The following is a 12,043-nucleotide window of genomic DNA, read 5'->3' on the forward strand; positions in this document are numbered from 1 at the left end:
TTATTCCCCCCCCCCGCCTCCTTTTTTCTCTCTTTCTCTCTCCCTTCTTCCCTCTGTGAGCTACTTTAGGGTTGTCTGAGGGACAGGTATACAGCAAACAGCCAGTAGAGTGTCCTTAAGAGAATGGGCCCATATAGATTTTACAGATTTTCAAATAAACTGGGTAAGAAAATGGCACTTTTAAGGCTCTCCTAAACACAACGAGCACATAAGCACCCCACGCCCCATGCAGCATAGAGCCAGTCCTGGCACAGACCTGGAAAGCAGAGACGGATGTTGGAGCTCACAGACCTCAGACCCAGGCTGGGATTTCTCACTGTCCAAGTTCCGATGGCGTTAAGATCTAACAAATTAGTTTGACTTATTGAGACTATGGCCATGGCTACAACCCAGATGAAATTTGGCTTCACACTTTTACAAGTTAAAAAACGTGGATTACTTTATTTCTGGAAGTTGTAAGTATTTAAAGGGCTGTGTAAGACCCCGAGGCCTCATGGAAAAGTCAGTGTAGAATAACTCCCCTGAATAAGTTAAAGCCTCTCCTGACCTCACTACTGAAATATCTGAGGCACTAAACGAAACAAAGCAGTAAGAGGAAAGAAAGGGTTCTATGGACATGCTACAGCATCTCTTTATCTTCGCAGCCTGAAAAGGGTGGAGCACAATTAGCTCAGCTGTGAGAAATTTAGGCAGGCAAGGAGCTACAAGTGTTAAACTCGGCTCCAGCCCAGGATCCTGTTGTCCCTGGATGGTGGTTTAGAAAACAGCAGTTAAACTGGGGAACTCATTGCTGTAGGGGGCTGTGGTGGCCAGAGCACAGAGTGGGATCCAAAGTGGACTAGAGGACCTGCAGAAGACAGATGCCTCAGTGGCCATTAGATTCAAAGCCCCAGGTGCAACATCTAGAACGAGGAACACATAGCAAAGGGAGGTGTCACATCAGCAATACCCCATTCTTCAAGCTTCCTCCTATACTGAACATCAGAGAGAAAATATACAGAGCTATACAGATCTTGGCTCCATGCAATTCCGTCTCTCAAAGGAGTGATGCTGCTGCACAGCTCCCTCGCCCTCTGCCAGCATGGGGCAAAGCTTCCAGGCTTGGTGTAGGTACATGGCAAGCCCTGGGATGCATCCTTGCCCAAATCAGGTTTTCTGAGAAATGGAAGCAGAAGACGATATTCCCAGGCAGCTGCGTGTGAGAGTATTTCAATATCCGCTCATCCAAGCTTTAATCTCTAAATTGCAAAAACATTAACATTATTGATTGATCAGATTGATCAGACATCAAACCAACAGGAAATTTAATTAAATTAAAATGTGTCACTGAGCAGTCCTCACTGCATCATGTATAAATCTTTGGTAATAAGTTGACAAAGACAGCAGCAATTGCTACTGTGTTCCCCGTTTAATATATCCCCCTCTATTTCATTTTCCTGCACTGATAATGAGTGTGCTTGCAGACTAACGGGGGGACAGACTTGTCTGCAGAACATCCATCTGATGCGCACCAGCACCAAAGTCCCCCACGTCCACTGGACGTAGATTATTTACAGCCAAATCAGCTCAAACCAGATGGTTTCTGGGGCAACACCTTCATCCACGGCACCGTGACGGGGCTGATCCCTGCTCAGCAACAGCTGAGCACTGCTTTCCTGTTTTGGACCATCTACTCCTAAGAGCAGATTTGTCCCCAAAGGCAACGGGGTCCCAGAGAATGGCTGAGGGATCTCTTGTACTAAATGAGTTTATTCCCAGAGGGATCAGCCCCCAGCCCATGTGCAGCCATCACGAACCGAGGCAGCAGCTGATGCTAAAACTCCTGCACCAAGCAGCGCTGCAGCCACCCCAAAGCACTGACACACATGGATAATAGCAAGATGCTAAGGCGGGTGATTAAGAAACAACTCTGTACAGCAACTTCTTCAGAGTGCTATAAATCATTGCAGTTGACTGAATAATACAAAAAGGGATTAAGAAATATTTTCTCCAATTCACTTCTGAACAGCAGTGGGTTTGGTTTGCTGTCACTTATGGCAGCAAGATATTTACTGTAATTTATTATTACTGTTGCTGCTATTCAGGCAGCCACTGGCTATTTATGAACAAGTTTGAGAATCCGGGAAGTTCACGAGGGTTTTTTTTCACACACTGGGGTCTCGTTTGTTATTTGTTATTCCCATTCCCGAGTGCCCATGTCCTGCAGGGGAGCCGAGGGGGCCGCACGTGACCGCGCTCGCGCTGCGGGGACGGGAGAGGCGAAGGGAAGGAGTCAGCAGCCGGCGCTGGGCTGGGATGGCTTCGCTCTGAGTAGGGTGTGGGGAGGGAAGGAAGGGAAATCCAAATCAGTATTTATAGACATCAAAATATTTATAGACATCAAAATCCAGTGCTAAGCATTTTACAGAGGGAAGAAAAACAAAGAATAGGTTACCGGGATGAATGTTATTCACAGTAAACAAATTCCACGCTCACCAAGGAGCGCGCGAGCTCCTGTGGGCTCTCTGCCTGCAGAGCACTGGGCTACACGTGAGCAGTGCTACCTTCAGAAACCACCTGCACTATTTTTTGGGTTGCTTTCTTTAATCTTACTAAATCCAAACTCCAATTCCATTTCTTGAGAGCTGTCCTCAAAACAAATGCCGCAGTAATACCAATTGGCTTGTGACTGGATGTGAAAATAGAGCTGTCTCGGCACAGAGTCCCACAGACAGAGCACAGATTTTCTCTGTCTCCACCTCCCACTTGCAGCACAAGTGCAGTTCTCATGCTTTTGTCACAAGTGCCAACCTGGGGAAACTGCAATGCACAAGCAAGGAGAGGAGCAATGAATTCACTCGGCAATGTGCACTGCTGACAATAAATCTCTTAAGAATTTGTTCCATAAAGGTTTACTTCTCCATGCTGGGGGTGACTGTTCACGGGGTATCCAGCAGTGCATGGTGCATGTTTCAGGTCAGCTCTCTCTCTCTAATGTGTATCTGCTTTGTAAAGGAAAATCCCCACTGCACAGAACAGACAAAGTGAACTCAGCTGCATGGGGAAATGGATCCAGAACTGCATTCAGAGGCAGCAATTCATATATAAATTATAAAGTGTGTTAGTTCCAGACACCCATTTAGATGGAGTTTGCCAGACCCGGCTCTGGAACGTGTATTGCCTGCAGAAACCATCCAGAAAACCTAAGAGGCTGCTTTAAACCCCAATGTGTGAAAGCCCCCAAACCAGGATTTAATGGATTAGTAAGGCTGAAAAGGACCATCATAATCATCTGGTTTTGTTTCCTGTGTAACACAGCTTCACCCGCTCATTTCAGCATCAAAGCCACAACTTCTGCTGAAGCTATTGCACATCTTTAGAAAGACACTCACTCTTGATTTAGAGCCTGAAATTCATGCTAAATCCACCACATTCCTCAGGCAGCTCTTCCAGCCGTTGACTACTCTTGCTATTAAAAAGGCACACTTGCAGGCCAATCTTATCCAGCTTCAGCTCCTACACTCAGATCCTGCTACGTCTTTCCTCGCTGTATTAAGGCACAGAATACAGTCAATTTGAGTTGTGGTAAGTATGCTATGAATCACCACATGCTTTCTCTTCTTGGACAGTCTTGGAAATATATCAGCTGAAAAGATCTATGAATGGACAAATACATTGTAAAGATCATTTGCAAGAGAAAGCCTGAATAACCCCCCCCCTTCTGATGAAGAACTTCTGAGCATTTTTGTGTGTGAGCCTGTGTTTTATTTTGCTTTTAATCTGGTGACTCTGAGATTATATGAACAAAGAGATATAGGTAAATACGTGTCGCACTTTGAGCTTTCCCTTAGCACATCCGTCGAGGCGTGATTCTGTGCATGAAAGCAGCCGTGTCTGTCACATCCAGCGCAGACACTGAACAATGTCCCTTTAGAAAGGGCAGAGGGTGAGAGGAGCTTTATGACACTATTGATTTATTCTGTGCCTGCAGTTAAAAACTATACCCAGACAGACAATAAAAATAACTGCTCTAACCATATAACAGCTTCCTGCTACTAAAATGGATTTTACACTTAAAGTCGTGGAGAGCTTTTCTTTCCTTCATTTTTAAGCCTCAATTACAATTTTTTTCTGAATAAATGGAAATGAGAAATTGTCAGAACTCATTTAGTCCAGATGTTGTCCTTTTTGTTCTGCTATCCTCAGTGCTTTAAAACACCGGCATTATTTTCCTGTTGCAAAGTTGTGTTGGAAGTGCACCAGTAGGCACAATAACCTGGTATTAATCGGACCAGATAGTGTGATGCACAATTCCTATACAAAGACATACACAGTGGAAGGGGCAAGCAGGAACAGATTTACCACAAAAAATTGAAGTGATTATGGTCCTTGTGGTCAACTGGACAACATGGGATTGAGGTCCTGGCCTCACATTTGAATGTCAAAATAATATCTAGAGCAACAGGGTTATCTTCTATCTCCATTTTCACTCAAAGGACCCGAGGATTTGTACATTGAGATTTCTGCAAGCTGCAAGTTTTTGCTACCTTGAAACCGGTGATTCAAGCGAGCTGCTGGCAAGCTCCTGCAGTAACCAGCAAATTGCCATGAGGATAGGGAAGGAATCTTAAAAATTGACTTCTGAGTGGGTGGACATAAATGGACCAATGAAATGTTTTAAGACCATATGACCCTTCCTTGAAGTCTTTACCAAAATCCCTAAAACTTCTGGAAATAAACACACACACACACACACACACACACAAAACCCAAATAAACAAAAAACCCCCACCAAACAAGAAAGTACCACCACAAGCCCATGGGCTGGCAGCGATGCTGCTGGAGAGGCTCAGTCCTGGCCTGACGTTGGCACCAATTTCTGGCCAGAAATGCAGTGATTCAGACCAGGGAAATGGCTGCTCTGAAAACGGCTTTTTTTCAGATATTTTGTCAGCTGCCTCAGGTCTGTGGCTCCAGTTCACACAGCAGCGTCCATAGGCACAACACATGGCTAGCGAGGTGATGTAAATGAGAGTACAAAGAAGGAAAAAGAACACTCTATATAGGAGGGAGCGTGAGATGGGAGGCGGCAGTCGGGTGGAGTGAGGAGAGAGGAACATCAGAGGCTCTTTCTGTCCGGAATGGAGACGCTGCCTGTCCGCTGGGGTCAGGCAGCATGGGGAGGATACGCTGCTGGGGAAACAAGGTGATCACAACAAGGAAAAGGAGGAGGATCCGGAGGAGGAATCTGCTAATGAAGCGCCATTCCCTTTCCATAGGTTTTATGATTTGGGAGACATTGTCTGAATGACACATAACGTGAGACATTATAATGTGGCCTCATGTCCCTGGAGCTGCTCTTGGAAATCAGATTATTCCACCAGCAGGGTTTTTATAAAAGTGAGCACACATTGTAATAAATGAACTCAAACCTATGAAACATTGGTGGGGAAGCCAAGATTTGGCTCTTCGCATCCGGCTGGGGGATTTTTCTCACTTACGCTCTGTGACAAAGTTCAGATATGTTAATTGTCTGGATTTAAAATGAAATTATCAGATAAGTCAGCAATATATGTTTTTATTTTAATTTGTAAAACATACAAATATGAACATTTACACAGAAAATGACCCTATGGAAATCATATGCTTTCCAGGCCAGGGAAAGAACATGGAAGACTTTTTCCACCTTGCTTTCACATGTCCTTCTGGTGCTTCTGACACTGGAAACCGTAACTTCAAGTCTTGCGCCGGGTGGCACTGGTGAAGTGCTCACGTGGACGTGACACTGGAGACAGGCAACATTTTTGGTTTCTCTGATTTTCATGTAATGGGCAGCAGACAGTATCAAAGATGGAAGATAAAACATTCCCTTAAATTACAGGGTTGATTGTTAATCTTAATCATATCTTCAACTCATCTGGACAAACCAGGATCTGGCCCTTATATACACCTTCTCTCACACAGGATTTACAACGCCATTTCAAGAGCACAGTTTCCCACTGAATCATTCCTCTCTGGTACTTCTGCCTTGCTTTCATTTTTATTATTTTTTGTGAGCATGGTGATTTTACATCCATTCACTCATCACCCTCTTCTGAGGGCCCCAAATGTCTGACCAGTTTTAAACCAACAGGATGATACAGTTCAGGTGCAGCCCAGTGAGTCACTCCTCAGTGTGGCGCCGTGGGACCCCCATGCAAGGACATCCCAGATGGCTCTCTCTGGCCAGCTGATGGATGGATGGACGGATGGATGGACAGATAGATGGCTGCTCTCCATCTCCCTCCTTACCTGCACAGCTCAAGAGCGGTTCAGACAAGACCCATTTTAAATTGGGCGTTCATGACCCATCACAGTGAGTTGCACCAGAGCCTCATCAGCCTGCAGTGAAATCTAGACTGTTCTGGACGGGAAGCTTAACTGGGAGAAGAATTTCTCCCTGAAAGTCCTAACAGCTCTGCAATGTTGGAAAAGATCCTTATGGGGGAGTGATCCCTTCTGGTGCTTTTCAAAGCCTGCTCTTGAGAGTAGCAGATATGTTTATATTGGAGGTGGGTTGCTAAGCACAGTGACTACTACAGAGGAGCTAGGCACAACAAACCCGCTCCCCAGGTCTGACTCTGTGCTTGAGTACAGCTAAATGGGTGGAGATGGCGGCATAACTCAATAACTGGGGTAGAAAATAAATCCTGAGCTGGAAATCAGTTAGGGCAGCTATGGCACCTGAGGGTTTGTGCTCTGAAGATGCTCAGCAGGAGCTGGTCTTTCCTAGAAGAAATGAAGAGGCTGGTATGTTTCATCAGGAAAGAAAACCATTCTTAAACCTTTCCTCATGTGTATTGGCACAGGTCAGAACACTGGGTACGTCTTAGGTGACAAAGTAGATAATGGGTCAGGAAACAACCCCACTCAAAGCGGGAAAGGTCATTTCTCACCTGGTGTGTTCCTGCATTATAGCTTTACTCTTCTTATAGAACGTGAGTGCTCAAAAACTTGTGTCAGCATCTAATCCTTGAATTTGCATGGTGCTGGGATTTTATGCTATATCCAGGAGGTTGTTTCAACACAGATTCCTGGAGGGTGCAGCAAATCTCTTACGCCTCATCCATTCCCCACCCCAGTACTGGTGATGTGCTGCATCTTCCCGCCTTTCCAGCTGAAAGTTTAATTCGGGAAAGAAACAGGCTGAACAGTCCAAATGGGAGGTAAAACTGAAAGATCTGAGTGGATGTTGCTGTTTGCAACGTAGCAAGCTGGTCTTGGAGAAATACTCTTTTCACCACCTGGATGCCGATTGCCAAGCGATGCTATCAGTTGATTAAAACACAGCCTGCCAGCTTCCTGTTTGATAAAACTAAATACAATCTGATTGGGAATTCTCAAATCCATTACAGAATGACTGGTCCAGCGCTTAAATCAGCGTACACCGCTTTGCCATGAATCATCAACATACTTCGCTAATATATCTGCAGCAGCTAAACCCTGACAAAAACCCTGACAGCTTGTCAAAACAGTTCCTGAGTGCTGGATTCTGGGGGGTGGGAAATGGCAGGAGCTTGGGACCGTGAGGGTTTCCTGTTGTTCCCTGCTCAGCTGGGTGAAGGTCATTTCCTCTCCTCTGTCACGCAGAAGCAGCTGAACCCTCAGCCCTTGGAGATATGTCAGTGAGCTCCTAGAAACAACAGCCAGCCCTCTCCTGCACGGCCACACAGACCGGGCAAGATTGGCCCCTGGAGAGTGGTGCTGCTCACCACACTTGTCCCTTTGGAAGTAAATAAGGTGTTCCCAGGCTGCAGAGGAAAGAAGTGCCATGACCTATTATAAATAAGTCTTGCACCTGATTTCTTCTGCATGCTGTGACACAAAAACTGGGCTGCAGAGCCAGGCTTGCGTTCCCGCAGCGGAAGGAAGCGGCATGCTGCCAGCCCAGTCAGGATAACCCACTAGTGTGTTGGGGTGTTTAAAAAAGCCCCCTTTTTGCTGGCTCTTTGGAGGGCTTTTATCTGCTGAGTTGGAGGCGGGTGCCCAGTGGTGCTTACAAGGTATTCTTGACCATCCCAATGTGACATATGAAAGTGTGACTCAAAGAATTGCTGTGGGACACTTTCTGGCTAAATAACAACACTAGTAACCCAGAAAAACAAGTAAACCCCAGCAGAAAGATGAAACTCTTCATGCCTTAACAGCAACCTTAAGGAGGGAAAAAAACTGATGCAAAATCTTCTAGAGAAAGTGAGAAAATGCCATGAAGTCTGGAGGCCATTTATGATTGATCACATCAGCAGCAGATTATAATCAAATGGTGAAGTCGGAAGGACAGTAAACCCTGATCACAGGACTTCTCAGATAATGCTTTGATAGCCAGTGTAACCACAGAATCACACACATTCCACCATTTCCCATCTGTGTCCTTTTACCTCCTCTCTCCTACATTCACCTCCTTTAGTTCCCCTCCCCATTCTCTTTTGTCACAATTAAACTTAGCAGGATCTACTTGAGAAATGAACAGATAATACAACACTTCGATGTAAAATGTCAATACAAATTCTCATCTGATGTAAAGTCCGTGTAACTCCATCTCTGGTCTCAATACATTTTATTTACAAGAGAATGCATGAGCAGGAGACAAATATCAACTGTTTGCAGTTTCAAAAACAAAAACTATAACATACGGGTTAGTTTGTGCTCTCCTTTAAACTGCTGAGAGTCTGGGAAGTCTCTCCAGAAGGGAGACTGACTTGGAATAGGTGTCATAGAGCAGAGATTCGCAGGCACGGCTTCTTCATGTAAACTAACACAAAGTGAGAGGACAAAGAGGCTCCCAAAATTCTGCCCTTGTGGTTCAAATTTGAATACAAGTTTATAAAGCTGGCCAAGCAACTGAAATTAAGCCTCATGTAATTAAGTTCCAGTCAATTGAGCAGAAAGCAGTCCTGGGAAAGTCAGCAGGCTGAAAAAGTTGCGGCAAAACAGATGTATTGAATTTTTGTGCCGCTCCTATCACACTGGAAGTCCACAAAGAGGAAATTTAGGGTAAGTCAAGAGTTTTCAGTCTCTGCTGTGCAGACCCCAGAGGTCCACAGACTAAACCAAACAGGCGGCTCGCTGGGTGGTGTGTTCCCACCTGAAGACCACGTCAAGCTTTCTGTACAGGACCATGATACTGCCCCAAAGTCTCCATCCTCAAGAGCTCTGCCTTCATCTTCTCAAATGTCTGTGGCATTGCTCTCTGTTCCTCACGCCCACCAGCAGTCCTGGCTTACCTCCTGCTGCTGAAGAAACTTTTGGCCTCCTCAAGGTGCAGATTTATAAGCAGTGTGATCTCCTCTGCATCCAGGTGTCACCACTCCAGGTCTTCTGGCAGACTAAGGTTGGAAATTGGAAAAGGGATCACAAAAAGCGATAAAAGTAGAAGACAAAAGGACAGCAGCAAGGAGGAACAGCTACAGAAGACGAGGCAGTTAATAAACAGAAAGGCTAATGAACCAGAAGAAGTCTTGGTGGAAGAAAGAGGAGCAGCGGTCACATGAGCTGCCAACAAAAAGGGTGTCTGGTAAAGCATTTGACTCCCTCTATGGCACAAGCTCCGCTCCAGACTGGCATGGGAGCTCTGGGCAGTCTGGCAGTTGCCTTCTCGCAAAGCAGGGTTACACGCACCCTGAAGGACTCTGTGGTGGTGCAGCTGGCCCCTTGGATCAGAGCTGAACGTCCCACCAAGCCCTGGCTTGCTTTTGGAGATGTCCCTACTGGGTCTCTTCTGGAAGGAACCTGTGTGCACTGAAGCTGCTCTGCAGCTGGGCTAGTGCCCAACAAACGGAGACAACCAGACTATTGCCAAACCACCCCAGGCTCCAAACGGGGACACGGGCATGGACGGGGCTGATGCATAACCCAAGAGAAATAAAGCTACTGTCATTTACCTTAAATTCACTAGTTATCCTTGGGGGAAAAAGATGTAGGGGATTTATAAGATAAAAACCATTGAAAACCGCCGGAAGTTTTTTGTAACACTGCTATTTTACTAGGTCATATTGTACCTTCAATATTTCCACAAAGTTCAGCTAACATCAGTCAGATCTCTACTTAACAAACAGTGAAATACACAGTTTGCCCGATGATGACTAAATTACTGGGGAGGAACTACAATTGATAAGACAATGATTTATGGGCCTATTGTTTTCTAGGTTCTTGTAAATAATCCTAATTGGTGTTAATAATTCACCCTCTGCTTTGTATTATCACCAAGCAAAGTACACTTCCTAAAGTAGCTATTTAGGGGCATAATCCTTCTGAAAGGCAAGACTGCTATTGACTTCAACAGGATCTGGATTAAGGGGCTCAGTCTGAGGAAAGCGACTCCGGAATATGAGCAAAACACATCACACTGGCTGTCCATGTCTGCACTCAAATGTTGCTTTTCAGTATGCTCATGGCAAATTCAGTGAGTTATAGGAACCCCTTCCTCATGGGCTTCTTGCAGTGACTCTTCAGTCTTTCTCCTGGCTCAAAAATGCACCACACAGGATCTAAATTTCCTGACGCCATTACCGCCAGTTTGCAGCTCCCGCCCGCGTCCCCTTGCAAAGGGCTGGCAGTGTCACATCTGAGAACGGCCGCTCTGGAACTGCGGGCACCTGCACCAGGACGCGGTGGCTTTCTGTATCCCATTTTATTGTCATCCCCGAAAAAGCATCTTGATCTTTTGGCGCTTCCCCATTTGTCACATCGTACCCTTGTCAGGAGGGAACGGTAGAACTCGAGACTTCCTTGCTTGCTGGTTTTAGGTGTAAGGTTTGGTGGGTTCAGTTTTAGCATACAGATGAGCTTGCTTGACCTTACCAGGTCTGCACTTTAAATAATGCTTAAATAGCATTCTAGAGGGTACAGTCACACGCTACTTGCTTTCGGAAACTACAAGGAAACCAGACAGCTTTTCAATTCATGTATCAAAGAGAAAGAGATTTACACATAAAAAGGGTGAATTATTTTGATTTGTAGTTTTCAAGCCACTACACATTCTCCAGCATAAATGCTCACTTGTCTCTGGTTTCTGATAGTTCATATCAGGTTCGGTGGCCTAGATTTTCAAAAGTGGCAATTTTGGAGGCCAGCATTTCTCAGTGCCAGCCCAAGGTGCCTTAAAGAGACCAAATATTGCTAAGGTACTGCATATGTTTGGAAAATTGGGCCATTTTAGCATCTCTCAAACTCGACACCCTAAAGTGACAGCACGTAAAACCATCAGGGTTGGGTTTGCCAGAGGAATAAAGCTCTTTTCCCCACCACAGCATCCCTTCTGCTGTGCTGTTCACACCGGTCCTCACAGCATCAGCCCCCCGCCACCATTGAAGGTCACTGCAGAATCAACATTACCAGTCCTTTTTAACATTCTCAACCGCCAAACATCCTACATAACCTATAAAAAGAGCTAATTTCCTTAGCTATTTCATCTTTTAAATAGCTATCAGAGAAGAGTCTCCTATGGCCTGCATCTGGGTAGCTGAAATCTAGCTATATGGTATTTGAGGGAGAGGAGGGGAGAAACCCTATCCCATTATCTGCATTATCCCGTTACCCTTGGATGTCTTCCATGTACTTGGAGGAGCAATGCCCCATTCTTGAGGCTTCACATTGCAGCCACTGCCTTTTTGGCAGAGGAAGGGTGGATGTGGCTCCCTTCAAAGTCAATCAATGTCACTTCTTTAATCAATCTAGAAGGTCACCACTGTACTTCCATCAAAAAGAGTTGGGTCCGATTCTCGCTGAGTCCTAAATGTTTATGGGGGACTCAGGTTGCAGTGGTGTTGAAAAAAGTCTTTTCTGGTCCTGACCTCAGCACATCTTCTATTTCTAGGTCCTTTATGAGAGTTTAAGATCAAATAAGAATTGTATCCAGGTCTCTGAGATACAACGATGCAGAAGTATGTATAGTGAAACACCAGATTACAAGAGACAGGTTTGTGTTTCATTATGGCTTTGAGCATAGCTAGTTTTGCTAAAAGGTTCAGAAAGTTGAGGGAGCTTTTGTGAGCAAGCTTACCATGATTTTGAGTTTCACATCATA

General features: G+C 45.2%; 1 protein-coding gene across 2 annotated transcripts in view; it reads right to left on the reverse strand.

Annotated features, from left to right (window-relative positions):
* Positions 1–12,043, reverse strand: part of MAF (MAF bZIP transcription factor) — a 197,683-nt gene that overhangs the window by 127,278 nt on the left and 58,362 nt on the right. Inside the window, exon 3 of one of the 2 annotated variants that reach the window (XM_065028525.1) lies at positions 5,542–9,344. The exons of the other annotated variant lie outside the window; for it this stretch is intronic. The gene's annotated coding sequence lies outside the window, so the exon portion shown is untranslated. Of the gene's footprint in view, positions 1–5,541; positions 9,345–12,043 lie in introns of those variants that run through there. 2 annotated transcript variants of the gene reach the window in all.

The sequence above is a fragment of the Columba livia genome, chromosome 13 (genome assembly GCF_036013475.1).
Source record: "Columba livia isolate bColLiv1 breed racing homer chromosome 13, bColLiv1.pat.W.v2, whole genome shotgun sequence".
Taxonomy (NCBI): domain Eukaryota; kingdom Metazoa; phylum Chordata; class Aves; order Columbiformes; family Columbidae; genus Columba; species Columba livia.